The following is a 24,076-nucleotide window of genomic DNA, read 5'->3' on the forward strand; positions in this document are numbered from 1 at the left end:
AAGTATATATAGTGAATATGAAAATGGCTATTTTTAATATTTACAGGTAGCACTTTGCTAATGATTAAAACCGCAACAAATTTTATAAATATATAATAATGCTGCAGAATGATCACGAATATAAATTAAATATTAATATGTAGCATTTTGCACGGAAATATCGTTTCATTTTATTAGCAATTATAAATCACACATGTCAAATATATAACACATACTGAATGTGTACCTATAGCAAACGTGACTATGTTATAAAAGTTATGTTGCAAGTACTAAAAACTAAAATATTATAGTCTTGTTTTTTTCAGAATGCATTTTATGTTTAATAAATAGATAATAATACTTGCGCGCACGCGCTTATTTTAAACAAAACAAAACTATAATATTTTAGTACTTATTTTCTTATAGCAAGTACTAAAATATTATGGTTTTATTTTAATATTTTTAATAACTTGCTTTATTACTTAGAAACAACTTTATATGTACGTATACTATTTATCAATATTTTTTTCCTCAAAATTAATAAATTCTTTTATGCTACATAGTAATTCTTTATTATTTACTTTTATTATCATTATTGTTTCATATACAAAGATTTGTACACAAATTTGTATTTTGCAATTTAATGACTAATTTGTGAAAGCCGAATCTGGTGGATGAGTAGATTTATAAGCATTTAAAAATATATTGCAAAGGGATTATTATTATTTATTATTATTTAAAGATTATTTAAAGATTAGTACATTCCCCATTGAAATTTAATCCTTGATTGGGGGAAGATTCTCTAATCGGAATTTGCATAATACTTGATTCAGCAATCGTCATTGCAACAAAGTTTGATATTGATATAGAATAGTAACTGTCTAGAATCCTATAAATGTATTGTGTCTATAATCTTCATGTTTTCAACGTGTAACGTCTTGTACATGGATTTTTTATTTTATATCCACTGAAAAAAAGGATTAACTACCGTAGCAAATTTAATTGTAAAATGAGAATAACTAATATTTTTTGTAGTGAGAACTATAATTTAGCAATAATAGCAAAGCTTTAACAAAAGGTTTTAAACCTAATAGCTTTCTTCTCTTTAATCGTCTGAAGGATAGAAATACAAGAAGGTCTAAATAAATTTATTTTTAAAATTTATGAACAACATAATTATATATTTAAAATTAAAATGCATTAATATTTAGATTAATGATAGTTTATTTCCAGCTGCGCACATCTATATAGTATTCCCAACAGCTCATATATGTTCTTTATGCGATATATCATTGTTTAGACGCGTATAAATATAAATACGACATAACGGTATGTTATTTCGATCCGATGTTCCTATTTCCTTATGTAACGGTGCAGATAGTGTGAATCAAATTTTAGTTGGTAAATTCGGCGACAACAATGCCGCTGCCGCGAAGTTACCGCGCCAAACCCGAGAACAACTTTCACCCTCGTCTCGCGCTTCTTGTCTAACGAGTGTTTGGCGCAAACTTTGACCGGGCCGTTATACATCACGAAATCCCTCGGTAAAACGCGTATACGTATAGGGTCCGCCGTCGAGCGTGCGTACGTAATTCGCGGACAATCGACCGCGCACGCGGCCGGACAATCGTAAATTGCTGTGCGCGAGGCCGCTTATCCGTTACTTAGATAATGAGCAAAACTTCAGCTATCTACGAGAAAGGACAAGGGACATCGGGGAAAGGCTCGACCGCGGGGTCGTGCACTTATGCAAATTGAAGATGAAAATGGAGGAAAAGAAAGCACTCCGTGACGTACAGGGAATCGTCGTGTGACAGCAAAAAAAAAAAAGAAATTGAAATATGCAAAACCGATGCGCTGAATAAATTCCTGCTGCTGATCGAATTGTCAAGCGTACAATAATGGAACGAATTCGAGGACGCGCGCCGTCGTATTTTTATTTTATGTAATGTAAACGGACGATAAAGTCGTTTGAATTGATTAAATTCGTACGTATATCGCTAGTTGCTTTGAAGAAAATGTTTCTGAGCGTATAAAGCGCATTTCTATACAAAAACTGTGGACACATAAGTTTTTATACTTATAATGCATCCACAGTTCGTAGCGTCCGTGTGCGACGGCAACGAGTTTGTATTCAGAGGTCAAACATCTACGAGTAAGTGGTATCCATAATTATGCTGTTAGAAATAATTGTATTACGCCAGGGAAATGTGTGAAAGCGCTTCGCGCTGCTTTTAATGGCTAGTTCGCTTTCCCGTGCTTCCGCGTTTGGGATCTGTTACATGCGTAACACCTAACACCCCTTTCCGCCATTCGCGCGATAGCATTCCGTCGGATACGACTCTCTCGCGCGTACGGAGTTATTATGACACTCATCTTTAATCTGCATTCAAAATGACCGCGCGAATTTGCCTAACGACACCGGGAAACGCGGCATTCGCATCCTGGATTATTTCTCCGACAAGGGGGAAATACTCAAATGCCGCCGCGTGGCGCGGTCTCGGCCGCAGCTCGCGACGCGCAAAGGAATGCAATTTTCCCGAGTTGCTGCAATTTTCCATGGGTTTCCCCGTCTCAGCCATGCGCCGCACTCGTTTCTTCGCACGATCTCACGCGTGCTTCTTGTCGAGCATTTCTCAAATTGCAACCTTACATGTATTTTCGCGCCTCTTATTATTACAGACTGGAATTGTTTTTGCCTCAAAACGCGATTCCACGGTTCCTCGCTCGCCTCCGCTTTCCGGTCCGGATTAGCATTCTAATCCTATATACTGATAAAAGGATGCGCCGCGTCAGTTTACCTTATGCTATCGCAAAGGATTACCAGCGATAAGGCGCTGTTTATTCGTTTCGGAGCGCGCGAAAGCTGCGGACAGAAATTGTACGATATATATTTTGCAGCACGTTAATTAAACGAGGGCAGTAACGGACGGTTAAAAAAGTCTCGGCATACTGAAATCTGCGGTAGATTTCATTACGGTCTGCAACACGGCGTGGTACTTCATTAAAACTCGCACAAAATAGCGTCAATTGCCGCGGCGATCTTGTTCTCGACGACCAGACTGTGCTTTTCTATTTGTGACAATGATTATTTGAGCATTGAGATGATTTGTGTAAAAATGTTGGGTAAAAATATTTTTATGTCAACAGGTCTAAACGAAGTGAATGAAATTACTCTGGGTTCAAAATTGAATTTACAGTATTTTCCTGACCTGAAATCGTACTCGTTAAATGAACGTTATTAAGAGGAATATATAAAATGTACATCAATCAACATTTAAATTAGATATCGGGGAAGTAACCATCTAAAATCGATATAGATTTGAACAGTCCATAAGTAGAACAATGAAAACCGAACGAAATCAACGCTGTCGTTTAACGAATCAAAATTTTCTTCTTTCGATCTCTGATTTCAGTGTTAACTTCGTTTATTGCGATACAGGATTCTAATATTTTATTTATAAGGCTCAAATACATCACCTTCAGAAGTGAGGCCGGTTAATGAGAGCCCTCCGCGGACAACGTAACGGCATGTTTCCTTATGGAGCATTTGATTTATCAGCCGGTGTACCTCCGTCGTCGGGAAGGGACAAAATGGATTTTCTCAACCCTCGTCGATCACTCCAAGGAACGGAAAAGAGTGGACCATTTACCGGGCCACTCCTTCATCAGGAATATATAGACTGAAGCCGCCGGAACGCCGTCGCATTCGAGTCACGTGCTAGGGAAGGACTCATTTTAACTACGGTAATTGAAAGGAAGCTCCTGTCTCTGTGGCCTTCGCCATTTCCCTCGTTTCTTGTGGCCGCGTTCGCGCGTGGACCTCTTATAGCCATCACGATGTTATCGAGAATTTGTTACGTTTGCTATATCGATAACCAGCGTGATCCATTCTTAACGATTCTTACCATTTTTATGTGCACTGTGTGAATATGATTATACTTTTGTGGATTAATGTCGAAAGTAAAATATAAATTAACGATATGATATACAATTGCTTTATCATATACTGTAATTTAACATCAAAGGTAACACGAAATTACGTCTAATCATTTACCAGTTATTTGGTTTTATTAAATTTATTACTTTTATTTAATATTTATTTAGTTATTACGAGAGTTTTGAAAAAGCGTAAAATATTAAATCCAACCCAATCAAGAACATAATTAAAAGAAGATTGTTATACAGATTTCAATTTAACATTCATTTAACAAGTAGTTATTTTATCTTAACGTCATGCCACTATATAGATAAGACGCAGACATATCGGCTTATTCTGGTCACGTGAATCAAGGAGAACTTCTTTCTAGGTAAAGGCAGTAATTGAAAGGAAGACCATCGGCTTTCCACGTCTCTCCCCTGCCCACATGAAGAAACGAGCTTGGCCCGATCACTTCCTTACTTATTCAGAAGAAGCGGTTTCATTGATTTTGATTGCCCCGCAATCAATCACAATGCCCAACAACTATTCCCGCGGCTGTGTATTGTTGATTGAAAAAAATAAAACGCTCGAACGTGGCAAACATTAAAACCGTTTTTCAATTTTAGCGGTTTGTAAACCGAGCGCTTACTGCGAGCAAGAAGCGAAAGATAATATCATCGCTTTTTGATAAAATATGATTAAAAAGCAGTTTGCACATAAATATTTTATTGATCATTTATGTAACTATAGCTGCAATGCAATACTGTCAACAGCTCTTATATACCAAAGATGAAATTTTTGCGCAGCATTCTTGCAAAATTTCGGATTCTATTCACATAGCAGAAAAATTTTTCTCGCATTTCTCTCTCAGTTTTCTCGATAAAATTCTATTGTGTAAATATTTTTCGCAATAAAAAAATTTGATAACAGCACGCTACTTCAACCAATCCTCTTTATTGTTTCTCATTTTGAATTGTTGCGCATAGGTGTGCGCTTTCATACGCGCACAGTAACAGATCCGAAAAATTATTTTAACACACGGTTAATTGTACCGCAAGAGAGAATGTAGAAAAAGAGTATATTATATTTTGAAGAGTAAAGTAGAGCTCTCAGCTCCTGCGCGTTTTCCACATTTTCGTTTCATTACACGAATTTCCATTAGTGTTTTATCAAAACGGAAACGTTACTTTTCTCAGTTCACTCTTGTTATTAAAATACGTTGAAGATCTGAAGAAGAGAAAGGTTTAGAAGTAATAAAAAAGATTAAAAAAAAGAAAGAGAAAGGGCAATAACGGTAAAGTAGGATATTATAAGTACGAGGTAAGAAGACAGATATAAAAATAGGTATAATTAATCAGAAGTTGCAAAGAATAAAAGTTTAAAGCATGGCAACAGAATATGATATAGGTAGAGTGAAGTGAATATTACAGTGAATATGAAAATGAGATGAAAATATCTAGTTTGTAATTTATGCGTTACAGTTTATAAGTTATAATTTATAATTTAATTATATCAACACAGAGAGTTACAGAATTATATAAAAATTATTAAATAATAAGTATTGAGTATTAAAAGTTAAAAACATATATGTATATTGTATATTGTATTGTAAACTGGAAGCCATCCTAAATCTTGAGGCGAGGATTTAAGAGAAACAAATAAAAATCAAATAAACGTGTTGAAGATCATCTTTTTGTCACGCACGGATAAATCGACTGCGACTTCGGCGATATATAAGATATGAGCTTCGCGTATCTTCGTCCTTTATCGATCAACTCGAGCGCGAAATGCATCGAAGTTGTAGTAACGAGGAAAACGCGGCTACGCCTGTCGTTCGCGTAAGCCGCGGCTGGATCTCTTCGCCCGGGCTTGACAGAGGTTGCAGATGGTATCGTAAGTTTCCGTGAACTTTAATTATCGCGAAATAAAAGAATAAAACTTGGGCTAACTCGTTAGAAGTTGGCGACTGCAGATTCCCTCGGGGATGAAAATTATGCTCGCGCATCTCCCGCATCACACACATTCGCAGCAAATTTAATATCCGCGTAATAATGTCGAACTTCATGACCACGCGAATCAGCTTTTCCGCTACTTCGACGGAGAGATCGCGCTCTTCGCGGGATTATACGAGTCGCGAAAGAGGATTCCGTTGCGGTTAACTTCAAATATGATTTCGCAAACTTCAATCCCTCATCTTAGCGAAATTTTTCTTCTAATCAGAGGAAAAACTCCGTGTTTCTCTCTCGTGGATATGTAATAAAAAAATTATTGATAAAAGAAATTGCTAAATAAAACGAACAAACAAACAAACAAACAATGTAGATTTCATGTAATATGTAATATTTTCTAATTAAAAATAGATAAATATGAGTAAACAAAAGACAGTCATGTACATACCTTTAACACCAAGTTGTCTTAATCCTTAATTAATTATAAATCAATTGATGTTGAGACAAACATTGTTTTTCTTATTTTGGTGTCAGATATTTATTGACGATCACAGATTGCGATATATCGCAGTTGCGCAGTCTAAAAAAGAGGATCGAGACCGTTTTCGGCCGGTAGAAGACATAAAAACTTTTCTAATATAAGTTCGTCCATCAGCGTAGATGGATTTCTTTCTTCATATGATACCAGACACGTAAGGCCATTGTTATCGCACGTGTCAGCATATGTTATATATCTCCGAAAGTAGCAGGAAAACGGCGTACGACATGCCTATGTATGTTTCCAATAACACTTGGCACCGCGTAGATTAGATAAAACTTTACAACGACAATAGTATTTCGAAAAATAACATCAATATCGACAATACCATGTAATTTATAGTATTGTAAAATCTATTGACGATTATTTTAAATTAATCTTGATGACTGGAAGGAAAGCTTGAAGTGTGAAGAGGATTTCAATCAAAACGATTAATCAACAATTTTGTGTGCTAATTTGTTGTCATAGAAAAAATAATTAATTTAAAAAATTAAATGTTTCTAATATTGTATATTCGAGATATTTCTACGTTTCCGGCTCTCTCAGAGATTTACTTTACGAGGTACACATGTGCCACACGCAACACTGTATTTTAAAGAAGATCTATGCGACAGCGCATTTTAGGTCACTCAATTTAATTCCTGTTTCCCACTTTGACGCTCGACCACCTGGAGCTAATTAAGTTCGACGTAACAATCGATTGAAAAGTTGGACGGCCACCCGATAAATTTAATCAAAAGGATGAGCGCGCGATGGTCGCGACTCCTAACTAGATGAAGGACCCGGCAAAGTTTTCCGCGGGGTTTTCCCACCGGCGCAAAATGGCGTGTGGTTATGAGCGATGGAACGGCGGTGAGTGCACTTCTTCACTCGCTGCAGGGACGAAAAGTTTCGTAGATATCGAATAAGTACTACGTGGAAGGAGAAAATGGAGAGAAAAAAAGCTGCTCCTCCCTCTTCAAACAGCTCTGTCGCGGGGCGCTAAACCGACTGCCATGCCGGGGCGAAAGCGCGAGTGACGAATTTCCACATTTAATTCCGTGTCTCTCTCTCGTATTTACTTTTTTTCTAATGGCGCGGCTGTGTATGGCTTAAACTTTTTTTTTACACAAAATCGTTATAAAGCGCGATTCCCACCGGTGTCCGAATTTTTTCATCGTTTTATGACCCGCATATATCATCCGGAAAATGGGAGTTTTGCAAGAATTTTAAGTAACATTACCACGCCAGTCGGCGGTTTCATATGAAAAATATTTTAAGAGAGTAATTTCCATCATAAAAGCTTCGAAAAATGACGAATCTCGTTCCTACATTTTAAAGAACGGCCTCCGGATCGATGAATTGCGAGGATTATATTTTATATTTATTGCGCGAGAGTAATTAGGTTGACAATTATCAAATGTTAATTAATACGGCTTAAAACGTCCGTTTTATTAATTTACTCGGTTTATCATTTCTTCCGGATTATATACGATACAAACTGAAATACTCAGACAAAGTAGCTGTAATGAATGTAATATAAAATGTTATCGCGGATAAGCTCCAGCATTAATTTCTATGTTAATGAGTACAATGATCGCAGATACGTAAAGCAGATATCGTCCTAGGAATACACGCGGTATCGTCATATTAATATCCAGGTGGCCTCCAGCAATTTCCTGTATATATTTGGCTACGTTAATAGCCTTAAGGGTTTTGTTTACCGTAATATTATTACTAGTATATTCGTTTAATATTCACTTACACTTTGCGACGCAAAATTCTCATATTACGATATTATTTCAGGTTTAGAGATAGCACCGCTATTATGTTCTATTTGATTACGCTCGTGGATATGCCAGAATATATATCCTTCACGACCATAGTAATACTGTGGTCACGTATAACCATTTGAGAAACGCGAATCTATTAATCTCATATCGATTGATATATATACCCCCGTACATACAATATTGAGTTACGTGACGTTGCCATATAGAATCAATGTTATCCCATTAGACAATGTCGCTAATCGATAAAGCGTAAAACGCCACCATGGAACTTTATACCGAAATTATGCGAGCCGACGTCGTAAATTACATCAGTCTATATTTACACGATCGCGCCCTGCGTTATCAGAGCAGCGTCGGATATTCTATCCTCTTAGATGTCTTAGAAGATGACACTTTCATCGGATGACATTTATCAGTTTGCTAAACCGAAATAGGTTTGATGAGGTTTTTTTATACCTATGTTCTCTCCTCTTTTCCCTCTCTCTCTCTCTCTCATTTTCTGTGTAATTTCAAAACGTTACTGCATATAAAATTGACAATAATCGTGCTTTCCATCGTTTTAAATATAGAGACTTATTATCGGCTCATTCCATCGCTTTCCTATAACTTTCAGGATAGGATCAATACAATTACAGATCATAAAAGTCTTTTTTCAATCCAATTATCCATTTATCCATTTTATCCGAAAATAAAATTCAACATTAAGACAGATGCTGGTTAGGCTTATATTATCCAAAGGATAAATATAAAAGAATACGTTTTAGTTTATCTCGACAGTACAGACGAGTATTAACGCTGATATACATATATATGTTTATATACACTTTAGCGTTTCAATATTTCATGAGACTGCAATGTTATATTCTTAACTATACGATCGAGGTAAAGTACATCACGATGAATTCTCTTCTGATTGTTTGTGGCTGGAAAAGACATCAGTAAGGACGACGCGCAGGACAATATATTTTGCCATAAACATCCAAGCATTTCATGTATTTTCTTATGAAAGACCCGTCATTTATCGTACAAGTAATAAGATTCATTTTGTTAAGCTCAAAGCTTAAACATTAAGTATCTGGCGATACATTTAGTCGCTTACAAAAGAATTCCAACAATTATTTTTCGCATTCGCTTTAATATACTACAATAATTTAGTGATAATGATTCTGTTCCGAAGAAAATTGATTTAAAGATTGGTACTTTACTAAAAATAAGTAAGATTTACTTTTCATGAAAAATACCAGTCTTCAAATCGTTGAAATTTACTTCAGTAAAAATTTCCCCGGCATTCGTATTTAATTGATTTTTCACGGATATTTCTCAAGAAGAAAATCGCGAACAATATATGTGTCAAAATACGCGAGCGCACGGTGCATGTTCGCGTTAATTTGCGACCCAGCGATTCCCGTCCGCGTGTCTTGCTAGTAATTGACAATTTCGCACTCCGGCATGGGGACCAGTAATTAAGCTGCCATGCGTGCAGCCGGATGTCGATTTTTTTTTATTCACAGTGACGGGTCTCCGTCGACCAAACCTAGCCAGGACGAGCCCGTCCGTTCGATCTCGCGGACTTCTTTTTCTCCCATCCGGGGAAACGCGACAATTAGTTTTTGAACGGCTCTCCCGCCTGGCCCGGAGTTTAAAGAGACAAAGGCTGAAAGTAGAGAAGCACATTTGTTGGAAAAATATCAGCGTCGTACGAAAGAAAATACGTTTCCATAGGTGAGTGATCCGTTAATAAACTGTACAAAACTATTTTCATTTATGCTGATTACATCATATAAAATGATTACATTGCCACATGAATATATAACCGATTTTTGGAGAAAGAATACTGAAGTAAATATAAAAAAAATAAGTTAATTTCATAATTTCATAATTTTGTACAAAATGTTTTTTATAAAAAAATAAAATTAAAATAATGTTTAAGCTTTAAATAATTGAAATCAGAAAATTACACCAAGTATGGAAAACTGAAATACGATACGAGTTTTAGAAAATTATATTGAGTTCATACCATATAAATTAATATACAAATATAGCTACAAAATTTCTATCTATATCTATAAATATTTTCGCCGATCATCTATTCGTAATAGGGCAGAATCGCGAAAAACAGTAGCACAAAAAGCTGCGCATAGCCGATTTCGTAGAATGCGACATTGAATCAAATCCTCTTTCATAGAAAGAATCCCCAAAAAAATTATAAATTAGAAAAAAATTAGAAAAAAAAAGATTTTAGAACTCAAATAAGTTTATCGAGCCACCGTGAATTAAAAAGACAAATCTGCGTTTCGAGAACAGACTGCATGAGCCATACCGCAGTTTGATCTTTTGTCAGTCCTTTTCGCCCTGATCTACATCGTACAGGATACAAACAGGATTATCGGGGCGACGTGTTTCTTCCGGCCGGAGAACACGTTGAAGCATGGTAAACCGATACCAGCTCGGGGTCGACTCCGGAAGGATGATTGTATGGGCAGCCGAATTATCTCGCGCAGCTGGCTAATACTCGAGCGGCGGAGTGATTACACGCGTATCTATCTGCACACCCGTTGATTCTACGATATAAACCGACTATATAGCTGGCAGCGCGATGACGCACGCGAAGCGGAGCGGGCGGGCGCAAATTGACAGAAATACTCGTCCATGTCTGCACGCCGACACGGTTACGCGTCCGCAAAGTGCCTACGTCGAACCGGCGGAATTAAATATGCATGCACATGGCTTTGATGCACCTGCGTAAATATCGACGAGAGCCCGCGTCGATCCCCCTGCGACGGGGATTTTTTTTTTCTATATCGCGCGTAATATTTTTGACGTTTTTTTTTTTTAGGGATTCTCTCTATGAGAGAGGATTCGATTCAATGTCGTTGCATTCTACGGAATCGGCTATGCAGCTTTTTGCGCTACCGTTTTTCGCGATTCTGCCCTATTACGAATAGATGATCGGCGAAAATATTTATACCGCGCCACGGCGACCGCGATTGCATTTTTCATCGATACCTACAATTGAGTTTCTTCCATCTGTCAATTGATTTCTGCATTATTTTCAGAAGCAAACCTTAAGAATTGCAAGGACGATTACTTAGCTATATACCAACGCAACTGCAAACAAAATATCTCGTTCTATTATGAAAGAGAACAGAAATGCACGAGATAAAAACGGAAACTTGAGAAAAAGGTGATTTTGAATCTTTCCGGAGAGAAAAAAAATACACAAATCAACAATTTATATGATTTCCATTTATTCACTGGAATGCACCATTCCAGCAATTCAATATTTCAACATTCAACCTTCTTTATTATTAAATTATTATTACGTATTTACTTGCACCTATTGCTCCACCCTTCCATTGCATCCAATGTAATATTATCGCTTCAAATTCCACAGATAAAACTTGCAACAATCAATAAGACGCAAGTGGAAGCAAAAACCTCGTTTATCTTTCGCAGTAACAGATTATTCGTCCGTCAAAAAGAGACAATCCCGAAAAAGGAAAAGCCGAATCACTGCAAAATGTTTCTACGAGAATAACGAAATGATTACTGTGGATGCACTTATGCACGTGACCAACGTGCGTTCGCGAGGTGGGCATGAAGAGGGTGTGGAAATAGGTAAATATATGCATATCGACGCACGTGAGCTTTGCATTGTCTCGGAGGGCGGCTTACGCAACTACAACATGCCAGAGCGATTGACCGGTTGTATTCTGTCGGGCATGCGTCCGGAAGTGCACGGTCCAATTACACTGTTCGTGCCCAGCGCGAAATTCATGCACGACAACGGTCTGTGACACCGCGCTCCCCGTAAAGCGACATAATGGGAAATTAGGATATTAAAATTCCGGACAAAGCGACGCGCCGATCGACCGAAACGGTTCGTATTTCCATTCGCGACACGCCGCACAAATGTAACGTAATTTTCTCTGCGTTCAGTAACGTGTTAATAAGAAACAAAGAATCGGAGAAGATAGAGTTTTAAGTTCTCTAATTTTTAGTATTTCAACCTTTTTATATAATTCTTGCATTTATTACCAAAAATTTTTTTTGGTTGTAATATCCTAGCTGAATGAAATAATAAGATAGTTATTTCAGCATTTATTGAGTATACATAGCCAACATGCAAATGTATTATACTTGAAGCTCGAAAATATTAAGGTGCCAATTCATGAGACGCTGAAAATGAGCGTTCAACAAGGTGAACGTGATGGTTTCGCTTTAACGCTAGCGTCAAAGAAATGAAGTTGAATTTGTTTAATATTCAGCGTCGTCGCTGAATCGTCGTTAATCGTCCCAGTACAATCAAACATAGACTTCGAAATACGTAAAATATTAATTATTTTCAAGTAATATTTTCAAGTAATAATATTTTATGGATATATATATGTATATAAATAAAAGATATTATTTCAGAAGATTTTTGTGCTTGCTGAAAATGAGCGTCGAGCATCAACGTGAAAAAGGGCACCTTTAAACCTATATTCAAATATTGTATGAGGGAAAAATTGAACACTTGTCTGGAATACGAAATTCAATCTCTTGGCTCTCTATTTCATACGTGACTAATAAACGTCCCTGTCATTCAGGATTCATCAATTGCATTGATGCTAATTAAAGCGTCGATTTATCGACATTTTAATAATACTTCGCTGGCGGGAGTAATGTAGCGGGGTGTCGCGTCGCAGAGAGACAGAGAGCCGCGGCTAATAACGACGTAGATGAATCAGAAAGTCGTGTACACGCGGTGCCAAGGATCTTACGCTTCGTTCGCGTGAGCAGAATCTTTGACAGCAAGCTGACACGTAATTTCCTCACCTTCTTCCTTCACTCCGCTCAACTTCTGATCTCTAAACCCGAGTAGCCAAGTAAGTTTCGAAGAAGGGGTCCGATCCAATCGCTAGCGTTGGATGTTCTAGCGAACATCCGACTCAAGGCGATTCCTTTCACAACGAGGGAAATCAGTAAAGTGTATAAGGAATGGACGAAGTAAATATAATGTGGCCTCGGCAGAGTAATCATCTAAACCCTGTATTAATAAATTTTTAATAAATGATAAATAATAATTTTTTAATAAATTTCTACATTCTTTTTGATGATGTAATAAAACAAATAAATAGGCGTTATTTATGTACAGTCGTTCACAGAAAGGTTGCAACACTTAAGGCCTTGAAGATATTTACTTGTATTAATAAAAAGCAAGACAATTTCCTCTCTATTAGTGCAGAGCGATTCTTTAAAAAAAAATCCATAGTTTACTAGAAGACAATCAAAAATATTTGTTCACAACACTTCCACGGGAAGTTCGACTTTCCATGCCTGTAGAGAGGGGCGAAAGTGCGGCCAATTTCACGCCAGGACTTACTTTCCTCCCTAAGAAGAAAATTGATACTTTTCGCCGTAGGGCGGACATGATAGCGTGACATGATAGAAATTTATTACAAAGCGTAAATGTATAACTACAATGGCTTTTTAATTAATTTATCAAATAAAATGCACGATTCTATTTTAGAACAATTAGAGGCGTTATTATTCATTCAAAACGTTTGTGAAGAGATAGATCACGCAATGTGACGATTGATTTTTATTTGCTTCTTTTAACTATGTTTTCTGCATTATGTACGACTTTGCATATAATATATTTTTATTTTTAATAATAATAAAATTTTTATCATGCATCTATATAAAATAATTGTTTATATATGCATTAAATAAATTACATAATTTTTTATATTATAGATTTATCAATTGGTTGTAAAAAAGACAAGTTTTTTATCACTTTCTTCCTCATTTCCTTGAGAATTAAAGAAATTATTGAGTAATTCAGGATTAATAAAACAATATAAAAATTTAGACGATTTACAAAATGATAATATTTAAAGATTTATTTAAATTTTTTTTATATGAAAAAAATAGTTATTTTCATTAAAATAAATGTTGAAAAAAATATATATATTTTATAACAACACGTTTCTTATAAAGGATTATTATATATGTATATGTATGTATATATGTATCTATATTATATATATATGTACATAATAAAAATTACGTTACAAATGTTTTAATATTATATTACAGTTTTATATTTATGTGCAATCGTGATGTTCTTTATCATACATATTTATCCTTCACTAAAATTATATATTTATGACTTTAGCAATATAAAAGAAAATTTTCACGCAAAATGTCACAAGTTAAAAATTATTTTATAACCACGATCATTTTCTGCAACATATTTCAAATTTGATTCTTGGTTTAATTTCCAGAAAGTAACTTTTCAAAAACATGGAAAAAAGTCGTACAAACATATTTTCTTTATATTTAATGATCACTTTTTTACTAATATCAACTTTCATCACGATCACTGAATCAAGCGTCATAGATGTTCCGATTCAATGTCCTGCTGATCATGTACAAGTTGGTGAAAACTGCCGCAAGAAATTCTGAATCTAAAAACAGGTATAATTTGTTTAACATATATTTTGAGAACTACTTTGTTATACATTTTTTAACTATAATTTTTTTCTTATTTTTATCTTTTAATGATACAACTGATCGTTATTTTAATTGGTTTGACTGTGCCTCATATAATTAACGTATTAATTTTGATAATTTTGAGAAATGTAATATTATACATTTAGTAATAAACTTAAATATGTAATTCTCGAATTTGTCAAATTATCTAGTACTAGAACTAGTACGTATGTTTGTCTAATATACACATATAGACATATACAAAGGTTGTTTCTATAAAACATTTAAATGTTACATTAATTTCTATAATAAATTAAATATTAAATTACAAAAAATAAAAATTTTAATATTATAATATGACAACAACAAATTATATTAACATCAATTTTTGGTTTGCAGGAAAATCTGACAGTAATACAATTGCAGTACATATTTGAGAAACAGTGGAGAGAATCATATAAGCAAAGAATAAATTAACAGACAAAAATAAACTATCATGCAAATATTATTGAGTTTTGATTTTAGACTCGTAATTTCATTATGCGCATATAAAGAGAATCATTGACACGTTTTTCCGATATCTATATACATATGGTCATCTTTAAATCTTATCTCTATCTTATCTCAAGTGCTTTTTTACCCTTAAAATTTTAGAGAAGAAGTTATTAAGTTTTACTCAGGATTGTTAAAGTGAGATCTGAAAATAATATTACGTAATTTGACGTAATATCTTGACATTGATACTTCACATCTTTAGAAATTTATCTTTTTATATAAAATATTGTACTAGGTTTTTTTTAGTCTAGATCCCTTCCCTTAAACCCTCTTTGTTCTTACTTTTTCTTCACAGACAATTAATTTTTTCTCCACTTTAAGCTATATTTTTCTCTCTTAAATTTATGTATATATAGAGATATATATTTATTTTTCTCGCGCATCGCGCGGATGTACCCTCCACTGACCCGTCATTTTTGGCTCACTTTCACTTTTTCAATTATTTTTTCTAATTCTGTATCGCGTTGCATTTTGGCACTCAAGTCAGGTAGTACAACCCTTTTATTTACTGTCATTTTGATAAAAATTTATACATTCACACGGAGAGATTTTTCTCTTAAAATTTACCCTGAAATCATGGTGGTTGTGGGACAACATGTACCACCAAGAATTTTATGCGAGCTATTCTGATTAATATCTACCATAATAAAAAATATTAATATCTATTACATTAAAATATAAAATATGTTTGATTAATTTTACTAAAATATATCTAGAAAGTTTCAATAATTTTTCAAAATTTACCAATCTGCTTGGTAATTTTTATCACGTTGTTTGTAAAATGTCTTTTGTATATTTTGAAAATTCCTTGGTTGCCAAGTTGTCCCAAGTTTGTAGTGAATTTAAGGATAAAATATAATAAAAAATTCTCTGTGTTGTTTTTGATTTTAAAGAAGTTTAAATTTTTCCCGCTATACCGGGTGGAAAGTATCAATTTTCTTCCCTAATAAAGAGGAAAGTAAGCCCTGGTGTGAAATTGGCCACTCTCGCCCCTCTCTAAGCATGAAAGTCGACATTTCCGTAAAGGTGTGAAAAATATCGTGTGCACCTCAGGTCGAAAGCTTTATTTCAGACTCGTGTGATTGGCAAACTTCACTCTCGTCTGAAAAACGCTACTTTCTCCCCTTGGTGCACAATATACTATTCTTTCTTTTTAATAAACATTTGACATCATATATAGCAGATTTCAGTTGACATATGGTGCGCGGATTTGTAACAGGGAAAGGATTAAAGCCATTAACGTCGCTATTGGTGACGGCGCGATATGACATTCCGACGTATCCCGTGACCGCTGTACAAATCGCGTCGAAAAGCGGATGTCGAATGTCGCCATGCGTGTCGCGCGCGCGTTTATATAAAGCGAAGTGCCGCGCCGCGGCGTTCTCGAGTACACACAAACGCGTGTACTCGAGTAACGTAACAGAGATAACATCCCCGAAGGCATGTTCGCTTTATCCGCCACAGGATACGCATCGCTTTGTATGTCGCGCATCACCCCATCGTCGGCGAGTCGCGGATGCGGAACAATATGTACAATGGCAACATTGTTGAAAGTTAACCGCGCGATAGCAAATGAATCCCACTACGCGCATCCCGGGAATCCCTCCGAGAGGGTGAGTTAGACACAGAGATAGGCCGCTAAACAGAGGGATGAAGAGAGAACGAGATGACGGGATTGATTTAAATTTCGACCGCAAAAGTGGCTGGAGACGGGGACGAGCTGTGGGAGTGAAATAGCGCGATTTAATTGCGTTTGCGAACTATTTTCACCTCTCCCAATCAGTTATCCTCTTCGAACCCGAGCTCGAGAATTTTCGACGGTCGCGGTGTGATGGGCGGCTATTTTTCCTCCCTCGACGTCGAACGGCAATTTCAAATTGAAAATGGTAAATGTCACTTATGACATATGATATATATATATACCTATGTATAAAGCACTCAGAGTCGCTGCCGAAATTGAAGTTTGACCGACAAACAATAGAAATAGTAGCGTAGTAATTTTCCGAAAATCACATGATCACGAGTTTAATGCTACAGAATCGAGAAAGAAGGAAGCATTTAAGGCAACACTTCAACAATATTTTGCAATTCAGTCTTAGAAGCTTTTTGGAATTTTAGAGAACAGAATAACTATTGTCTTATTTAATGAATTGTAATAATAATATATAATAATATTCTGAATAGATTATTAAAAGGTTTATGAACAGCGACATTGCCGTACATTTTATGGTTATTCAAAGCTATAAATTATTAATAATGTTCAGTGTGCTTTTTAATAAGCATACTCTGTGCGTTCTATACTACATTTCATTTTTTTATAGTTTTTAGTATTTGTGGAACGCAGAATTTTTTTTATACAACAGGTGCATCGTATTTTTATTCGGAGCATTTTGACCGTTTTCGAATTTTTGTCATATTTTGCGAAGAAATATAACAAAAATATGTAACAAAATAAATTAATACAATAAAATATAAACACAAAATCGCCATTATAGAGATCGGGGAAGCGTGTACAATGAAACATACGGGAGCGTTAAAGCAGGATTTGATGTGTCACGGCATTGAGTTATGGTTGCGGGTAAAGAGGAAAAAACGCGGGGATACACGAGGGGGGGGGATATTTGAGAGATATCGTACGCCGCAGGATGTACGAGTCGCGGAGATAGCGCGGATCGATCGGCCACTTCATTAATGGATAAAGTGTTATGGCGCGGTAATCCCCTTGCCGTGTATCCGCAGTTGGAACGCGAGCCAAAACCTCCCGCGTGATAATTATGTAATATTGCGCGGTTGCGCGAGCTGTGCGCCCGCATTGCGCACGTAACGAGGCGGAGGTCGTAACACTTTGCAATTGCAGTTACACGGATCACTTTGGCATTACTGCAGATAGCCTCTCATTACAGACAACGCGGACTATCAGCTTTAAGAGCGTGCAGCGCGATTTCTTTAAGCTTCGCGCCGCAACTTAACCGTAGGAGAATATTACTATTTCGAGGGATTATATGATATTATTTTTAAATTTTAATAGATGATAAGTATTGCGCGCTTTGGGAAATTAAACATTTACAGCAGAATTTTTTCATTTTCACCTACATAGTGACAGTCACGAAAAGTCGTTGAAATAAAATAATTGTTATTCTACACGTAATGAGTGGATAAAATAATATTGTATGTAGTTTCAACAATTTCTCCCTGATTGTCACCCTGTAGGAAAGACACGATGCCAAACATTTTTTGAAAGATCAATACGCTTTAAGCTTTAAGCACAATACCACCGAGAAGTATAATATGTTATTGACGCTGCGCATTGTCGCTGCGTCAGAAACATTTTGAGAAGAAGGAACTCGCGCGTCGTCGCAGTTTAAGCTCTAAGAATAAATGAGCGCCCGTAAAATATGGAAGTTGCAGCAAATATGTGAGGACTTGATCGTCGCGGGACGGTAGTACATTTATCTGATAAAGAGGATCATCAGTCATCGCGCGGTTGCATAAATCATCGGAAAGTTGGCGGCGGCGCGGCGGAGCGATTTGTAATGTTGGGAGCGGGATATCCCGTATTTTACGCCCACGCTGTATTATTTCCAAAGGGAGAAGAAGGCATGGGGGGGATTCCGGGAAACGGTGCTTCATCACGTGAACGATAATTACTCGATATCAATCTAGAGAGCGACGCCGTTAAGTGCCTAGCGCTATCGAAAAGCCGTACGCGTATTATTGCCCAGCCGCGATTTTTTCGCGATAATAATAAATTTCCAGCTAGAGGTTATCGTGACTGCCATCCGTTTCCTGGAACATCATTTGCTTCAAACGGAACATTCGTTCCGAGCGACAACCTTCTTGCTTGTCCAATCCCATTTGAACAAGCGTTGTTCCAATCCCGCGGTAGCGCGATAAAAAGAGTTAAGAATATACAATACCAATCTTATACAATCCTGTGTGTGCATGTGATAAAATAAAGAGAATAACGCAAAAATACACATGGAAGGTAATTTTTAAGTCTCAAAGGATGCGCACACGCGTATTTTCTCTCGGAGTCTGTAATATTCCTCGGTGCAGAAAGAAAAAAGGTTACATAAGGAAACGTCAAAGGAAACTATTTTTCTAAATACAAACAATAAAAATTATTAAATTCTCTTATGTTCCACACGACTCCATAGTTTACAAGACAAATATTATTTTTGTGTTCTAACAGACGTTGAATTATCAGCAGAATACAGTAAGTGTTTAGTTTCCTAATAAAAAGCAAAAATAAATATGTTTTATAATCATTGTAAAATTTTACACAAAACTGCTATTTAAACAAATTACTATCTATTTGTTATATAATAGTCAGAAATATATAAATATTACATTAAAAATTAATTAAAAATATGCATTGTGGACAAAAATTATAAATTTAATTATTGAATGATTTTATTATCCTTCTTAATGGTGAAAAGATAGGGAGATAAATACTTTCATTAAAACTAACCAACTCGTAACAAATTACATATTACCGTGATCATTTATAACAACGCGATTCGCAATCGCGACCATTTCGATGTTATCGCCGAAGAAGACAGACGCGTTCCATCTTGCTTAGACCTCACTTTGGAGAAACTTCCGCGCTCTCAATCGTCGTAACGAGAAAATGATACTGTTCATCGTTTCCGGATGCACAGGACGGCGTGTTCTTCGAATTGCTCCCGTACGTACGTGCGTCGTAGTATGCACAACTATATCGATCTTGTATAAATGTATAGCATCTGTATTTGAGTTTCCGCCTGAAGCTACGGATACCGCAACGTGTACATCACTTAGCCTTACCTTAAAGAAGAGGAGGATGGCATGATAAGCGGTGTTCCACAGTGATAGCAATACACACTAAGCAATATGTTCCTCAAAGAAAATATCCCGGTAGAAAAAAGTGCAAAATGTGATGGAGTAAAAAATAAATAGCAGTGACAAAAAACAAGTTCGTTATTATAGCATCTTCATGCAATGCGACCTAGAATTTTTACATGAAAAATTAATGTGGTGTTGATGTTTCTTTTTTTTATTATCTAATGATTTTCTCCCTTTGCTCCTAAATTTTTTTTTTAATATGCCGCGTTAATCGTTTTATTAATTTTATTTTGACAATTGCAGGAGAGCTATATCTCGAATTAAAGGGATCAATGTGTCTCTAAATCGTTCTAGTTTAACCCCGCCACGCGCGAATTTCTGCCACTTCATCCGCAATTGATCGCCATACGCGAGAACGAAAAGAGAAAATAACGATGACGCACGAGTTCGCCCTCTCTTCTTCATTCTTCTCATTTCCCGTATGGCACGCCACGAAATATCGGGCCGAATCACGAGTAGTAACCATTCAAGAAGGTAAGCTTTATATACGATCAGACACGCGGTAGCAATTTATTCCCTTCTACCGTCGCCGTTCCCCACATCTTTTCGAATGGGACTTCTCTCCAAAAGCGAAAGCTCATTCAGGCAAAACAACAAATCGCGTACAGCGTAAATACGCGAAATGTATTAAATTCATCGTACGATATTTATACGAAGCGATAAAAGTAGTATCTTCTTTGAGGAAAGAGAAAAAAGTAATGTTAAAAAAATACAATAGAATTATATATAGTAATTTAATGAAAATTAAATAACGAGATTCATTTCCGTTTACGAGATATTCATTTCCGGGCCGTCACATTATCAATTCAAATAGAACGAAGTTTGATACTGATTCTTCATTCTCGGTAACACTAATTCACTTGAGACAAGATAAAAACGAAAATTTGGATAAGTATAACTATCATTTATGGATCTGTAGAAATACATATATGTATATGCATTTGAAAAGAGTCAATGACTTGCTCTTAAATATTGACTTTATATACGCATTTGTGAATTATGTATTAACATTTTACCATTAATATATTTCTTACCCTCTAAATCTGAATCAGTGAATAGTCAGAGAATAGTTAGAGAGTACTTTTAATATTTATACATATCAATTTATTATCATTATGAACAAGAAAAAATAGATATTAATATATTAATAAAATTAATTAAAATAATAATATATGCAATTATATATGTATTATTATATACATTATTATTTTGATTAATTTTATATTACAAACAATGTATAACAATATAAAATAAATAACTTTTTAAGATCATATAAAATAAATAAATTCAAGACTACATAAAATAAATAAATTTAAAAAAAAAGATGCCAACAGTACGCGGTGTTCCCAAACGGTCACCCATTTAAGTACTAACCACGCTCAACGTTGCTTGACTTAAGTGATCGGACGAGAACTTGTAGCGTACCAACGTGATTTGACCGTTGACGAAAGTGTCCTTCTTATAAAGAGGTGACATACTTCTTTATCAATATTTATATTACATTTATTATATATTTTTTAATATATATATATATATATATATATGCATCAATTTGTTATTAATATTAATAAATAGATATTAATTAATTTTATATAATAAAAAATGTATAATAACAATATAAAATAAATAAATTTATGACTACATAAAATTAATAAATTAAAAAAATGCCAATAGTGCACGATGTTTTCAAATGATCATCCATTTAAGTACTAATATTTAGCTTTAGTATTTTAAATTATTCTATAAAAGTATAAGCTATAAATGATTAATATAAAAAAAAAAACAAAAAATAAATTTACTCGCATCTGGTAAATCTAACAAATTATTAATTGCTAGTTATATCATACAGTACTACTATGAGAAAGAAGCCGTCGGGATTTCACAATAATCTCTTTTTGGTGTGTCCAGCTTATATGTTAAATCTAATGATTTATCTTTACTATATGAGTTAGGTTGGTTAGTAATATTTTGTTGAAATTTACGTTTAGGAACGTAATATATCTATTATAGAAACATTGTTTTTATCTTGTATATATGTATATTCATATCTATTATCCATTAGAAGTGCCTCGGGAGGTATAAATCTTGATTTTAAAGTATTTTCGATATATCTTTCATCCGCGTATGGAATTGAAAATATCAGACTATTTTTTGAAATTTGGGAAGCCTCAGCAAAATAGTTTCTGATAAGTTTGATTATAAAATTGTCGAATCTGGATATACTGAGCTAAATCGTATGTAGTTTTGTTCCTTAAAAATGTTTGGATATACATACATATGTTCAACGTGATTTGACCGTTGACGAATATCTCTTCCTTGCAAAGAAATGACACATTTCTTCACTAAATTTTCATTCTATAATCTATAAAAAATAATATCTATACACACACACACACACACACATATTGTATATCACGCACAAGCAGTCATGCGGCGTGCACGCGAATGATAGTGTAATGGAGAAAATGACCAGACGGTTCGTAACAGCTTGCCTAAATTCCATCTAAATTCAAAACAGAGCTGAAATTGCCACCAACAGACGGGCATGGGATCTGCGACGTTTGCGACGAGCAACGGTTCTAGCTGGCCACACACGTCGGGTCAAAGGCCAACAAGCAACGACGACCACCGCCACTGCCTTGCCGTTTTTTAAATGCCTCTCCTCTCTGTCGCGAGTAAGCTCAATAGGGCGCAATATGGTATCCGCATCACGTGGATGAGAAAAAGTAGAGTCGTATCTTTCTCTGTAGAAAAAAAAAGTGCTGACGTACCGGTTTCGCCTGCTTATACGTGACTGACGTTTAATTAAATTCGCAAACTCGTATACGAAAGCGGACCGGAGCGGGATGTTGAATGCACATAATACAGAGCGCACAAAGAACCTGTGTTAAATATTTCAGGCGCACATTTAACGGCGAGGCCGGTGTTTGGAACACACTGCCTTACCAAAAGTATCGAATAACCGATATTTGCAATACGAGATAATGCTATATTAGAATATATACAAGAGATGATACATAAATATCGGCTTCTTCACAAAATTGAGTTTCAAAGATGCAAATAGACTTTGAGACAAATATAGTAGTTTTCATATACTACGCGAGCGTTACTTCTGTAGTAACCTATGATAATTCCTTCGCGTAAACGAGATTTTTCTTCGGGTAAACAGGATTTTGTAACTTACGATAATTTATTCCGCGTAAACGAGTGATATATAGTAAAGTTACTACAGAATTAACGCGTAAACGTAGTATAATAGATCAATAGATTATGGAATGAAAATTTAGTAAAGAATTATATATGTCTTCTTTTTACAAATGACATTTCTCAACAGTCAAACTACGTTAAACATACAAAGTCCTCTACAAATATTATGATAACTTTATTATTATATTTATTATATTTATAAGAAATAATAAATTATTCTCGTTAAAAAAAAAATTCTCGTCCGATCATTTAAGTACATACGTCAAGCAACGTTGAGCGCGGTTAGTACTTATTTTTTTTTTAATTTATTTATTTTGTGCCTAAAAATTTTTCATTTTATATCGCAGTTATACATTATCTATTATAATGTATAAAATTAATTAAAATAATAGCATAATATAATACATATGATTGTATTATAATATAGATATTATTTTATAGTTAGTTAATTACATAAATATAATAATATATATTTATCAATATTAATAATAAATTAATATGTATATATTTAAAAAAATATATAATAAAATGTAATATAAAAATTGATGAAGAAGTATGTCACCTCTTTCTGAGAAAGACACTTTCGTCAACGGTCAAATCACGTTGGTACTCTACAAGTTCTCGTCCGATCACTTAAGTCAAGCAACGTTGAGCGTGGTTAGTACTTAAATGGGTGACCGTTTGGGAACACCGCGTACTGTTGGCATCTTTTTTTTTATTTATGTGGTCTTAAATTTACTTATTTTATATCGTTGTAGTACATTGTCTATTATATAAAATTAATTTAAATGAT

At 35.1% G+C, this 24,076-nt stretch overlaps 2 long non-coding RNA genes and 2 pseudogenes across 2 annotated transcripts; 3 read left to right on the forward strand and 1 right to left on the reverse strand.

The window, feature by feature from the left end:
* Positions 1-2,023: 2,023 nt before the first annotated feature.
* LOC112461046 lies at positions 2,024-5,330 on the forward strand. The gene is made up of 3 exons (XR_003041510.1): positions 2,024-2,134; positions 3,445-3,726; positions 4,290-5,330. It is a non-coding gene; the product is annotated as an uncharacterized LOC112461046 (long non-coding RNA).
* A 9,043-nt stretch (positions 5,331-14,373) lies between these two features.
* Positions 14,374-15,143, forward strand: LOC112461041. The gene is made up of 2 exons (XR_003041508.1): positions 14,374-14,622; positions 15,037-15,143. It is a non-coding gene; the product is annotated as an uncharacterized LOC112461041 (long non-coding RNA).
* Positions 15,144-21,401: 6,258 nt separating this feature from the next.
* On the reverse strand, positions 21,402-21,522 carry LOC112461125 (annotated as a pseudogene).
* A 2,346-nt stretch (positions 21,523-23,868) lies between these two features.
* On the forward strand, positions 23,869-23,989 carry LOC112461122 (annotated as a pseudogene).
* The last annotated feature ends 87 nt before the right edge of the window (positions 23,990-24,076 follow it).

This window comes from Temnothorax curvispinosus, unplaced genomic scaffold (genome assembly GCF_003070985.1).
Source record: "Temnothorax curvispinosus isolate PA1 unplaced genomic scaffold, ASM307098v1 QBEX01001173.1, whole genome shotgun sequence".
Lineage (NCBI taxonomy): Eukaryota > Metazoa > Arthropoda > Insecta > Hymenoptera > Formicidae > Temnothorax > Temnothorax curvispinosus.